The following is a 3835-nucleotide window of genomic DNA, read 5'->3' on the forward strand; positions in this document are numbered from 1 at the left end:
GGAGGAGTGGAGAAAGAGAACAGGCTGGTCCTATGTGTTGTGGATAAAAATTGGGAGGGCTATCTCAGCTGTGCAGGTCCCCCTGAGGAGCAGCCCCACACCAGTCTCCTGAGTCCAGGGTTCCAGTGCCAGGAAGAGAAGTCCCCATAACTTCTCACTATAAAAACAAGATTGTGGCTGAGTGAGATAAAAGGCTACAAGAGTCCCAAGAATTCCTCTTAAAGGGCCTGACATTCACTTATTCAGATGCACCTCCTCTGAGCTCCCGTGCAGCTCTAAAGGCACGAGGGACATAATGGGGAGGAAATGAATTGTCTCGCTTTAGGACAAAGGCTACAGGGGCAGCTTTCTCCCAGGCAGAAGTTCTAGCAAAGACCATTGTTCTTTTTCTGGGCCCTCCCCATCCAGAGCTGGTAGGCAGGTGTCATATCTGGGTCTCCATCAACCTGACTAACAATTTTCACCTAGTCCTAGTGATTCCCTGAGACCCCTCTGCACCAAATGTTCAGGCACACCCAAGTTGTCTCCAGTGTTTCTCCCATATCTTGGCTCTTGCTTAGGACTTTCCTAAAGTTTATCAAACAAGCAGCCTCAGCATGTCCCATACTTTTTGCTAAGTGGCCTCAGACTTGGTACTAGTGGCAGCTGGCCTTCATTTGCAGCTTGGCCTCATCTAAGCACCTTCAAGCCCAGCATGAGTAGCAGCCATTGTCAGATCCTTTGTAGCTCATGCAAGTTGGTCTGGGCAGAAACGGGTCCAGCTGAATTTGGCCTACACCTCCTGGGAGGCCCTAGAGCAGTGGTTCTCAACCTGTGGGTCGCGACCCCTTTGGGGGTCGAATGACCCTTTCACAGGGGTTGCCTAAGACCATCGAAAAACACATATATAACTACATATTGTTTTTGTGATTAATCACTATGCTTTAATTATGTTCAATTTGTAACAATGAAATTAGGAGTCACCACCACAACATGAGGAACTGTATTAAAGGGTTGCAGCATTAAGAAGGTTGAGAACCACTGCCCTAGAGCCAGCATGCCTCGTAGACAGCTTCAGACCAAATGGAAGCACCATTCAACCATCTCCATAAGCAACATACTCAAGAAGCAAACTGAGTGTAAACCAGAGTCTCAGTGAAGTAAGTTTTTCCTTGTACAGCTGCTTCTCCATGGTAGTCACAACCTTGCACAGCTGCTTCTCCATGGTAGTCACAATCAGTTCTCACAGCCTGTGGATAATTCCTTCCCACTAAGGTGCTAACAGCAATCAAGGCTCACCTACAAAGGAGCCTATACAAACTTACATGGGGGCCATACAGTTTATTGAGAAGGCTAAGCCACTGGACTCTACAGTATACCTACTACATAAGGCCACTCTTCCAAGCTTGGGAGACATAGTATCTATAAATAATATATGGAAACAAATGCAAGAAGTTAGAAAAAATAAGGAGGCAAAGAAACATATCCCAAATGGAAAAAAAAAACAGAATAAAATTTCAGAAAAAGAACTAAACAAAATAGAGACAGTCAATCTATCAGATGCAGAGTTCAAAACACTGGTTATAAGGATGCTCATTGAACTTAGGGGAAGATAAGATGAACTTAATAAGAATTTCAACAAAGAGACAGGAAACATAAAAATGGAGATAGAAAACATTAAAAAAAAAGGTCAGAAACAAAGAATACATTAACTGGCCCTAGCCAGTTTGGCTCAGTGAATAGAGAGTCAGCCTACAGACTAAAGGGTCAAAGGTTTGATTGTGGTCAAGGGCATGTACCTCAGTTGCAGGTTTGTTCCCTGGCCCTAGTCGGGGCATGTGTGGACGCAATCAATCAATATGTCTCCCTCACATTGTTGTTTCTTTTCCTCTCTCTCTCACCCTCCCTCCACTCTCTCTAAAAAATCAATAGAAAAATATCCTCAGGTGAGAATTAACAAAAAAAGTGTACATTAACTAAAATGAAGAATATATTACAGGGAACCAACACTGTTGTCAATGAAGCAGAGGATCATCAGAGATTTGGAAGATAGGGAAGCAGAAAATAAACAATTAAAACAACAAAAAGAAAAATGAATTTTAAAAAATGAGGATAGTATAAGAAGGCCCTGGGGAAATTTCAAGTGTACCAACATTTGCATCATAGGGGTGCCAGAAGGAGAAAAGAGAGCAAGAAATTTCAAACGTATATGAAAAAATAATTATGGAAAACTTTCCTAACCTGGTGAAGGAAATAGACGTAAAAGTCCAAGAGACACAGATAGTTCCAAACAAGATGAACCCAAAGAGGTCCACACCAAGACACATCATAATTAAAATGCAAAGGTTAAAGACAAAGAGAGAATCTTAAAAGCAGGAAAAGAAAATAATTTACTTATCTACAAGGGAGCACCCATAAGACTGTCAGCGGATTTCTTAACAAAAACTTCATAGGCCAGGAAGGATTACATTCAAAGTTATGAAAATGAGGTAGCTACAACCAAGATTACTCTAGCCAGAAAACTATCATTTAGAATAGAAGAACAGATAAAGATCTTCCCAGACAAGAAAAAGCTAAAGGAGTTTATCACCATCAAATCAGTATTACAAGAAATGTTAAAGGGCCTTTTTTAAGAAGAAGAAGGAAACGAAGAAGAAGAATAAGGAGGAAGAGGAGGAGGAGGAGGAGGAGGAGAAGGATAAATAATAAAATTCCAATAAATAGATATCTATCAATAATTACATTAAATGCAAATGAATTAAATATTGCAATTAAAAGACATATGAGGCCATAGGCAGCCTGGCTCAGTAGTTAGAGCATCAGCCCTCAGGCTGAAGGGTCTTGAGTTCCATTCCAGTCAAGGGCACATACCTTGGTTGCAAGCTCAATCCCTGGCTCTGGTCAAGCATGTTCAGGAGGCAACTAATCAATGTGTCTCCCTCACATCAATGTTTATGTCTCTCTGTCTCTCCCCCTTCCTTACATTCTTTATAAAAAATCAATGGGAAAAAATATCCTTGAGTGAGGATTAACAACAAAAAAGACATATGGAGACTGCTGAATGAATAAAAAAATAAGACCCTTACATATGCTGTCTATATAAAGCTCATTTCAGATAGAAAGACACACCCAGACTGAATGTAAAGGTATGGAAAAAGATACTTTATAAAAATGGAAACAAAGCTGGGGTTGCAATACTTGTACCAGAAAAAAACACAAAGGCTATATAACAAGAGACAAAGAAGGACCAAGCACTTCCACTTCTGGGTATTTATCAGAAGAAACCTAAACACTATATTTGAAAGACATATACATCCATATGTTCATTGCATCATTATTTACAATAGCCAAGATATGGAAGTTACCTAAGTATCTATGGATGGATGAATGGATGAAAAAGAAGTGGTGCATATATATGATGGAATATGACTCAGCCATAATAAAGAATGAAATATTGCCCTCTGCAGCAATATGAATGGACCTAGAGGGTATGGTGCTGACTGAAATAAGTCAGAGAGAGGAAGACAAATGTCATATAATTTCACTTATATGTAAAAACTAAACAATAAAATAAATAAACAACCAGAGCACAAATAGACTCATAAATACAGAAAACATTTTGATGGTGTCAGATTGGAGGGGAATGAGTGAAAAATGTGAAGGGATTAAGAAGTACAAATTGATAGTTACAGAATAGTCATAGGAATGTCAAATATAGCATAGGAAATATAGTCAATAATATTATAATAACTATGTATGATGTCAGATGAGTACTAGATTTATTGGGGTGATCACTTAGTAAGTTATATAATATCCAATTGCTGTATATCTGAAACTAATATAATATTGAATGTCA

The sequence above is a fragment of the Myotis brandtii genome, unplaced genomic scaffold (genome assembly GCF_000412655.1).
Source record: "Myotis brandtii unplaced genomic scaffold, ASM41265v1 scaffold249, whole genome shotgun sequence".
NCBI lineage: Eukaryota > Metazoa > Chordata > Mammalia > Chiroptera > Vespertilionidae > Myotis > Myotis brandtii.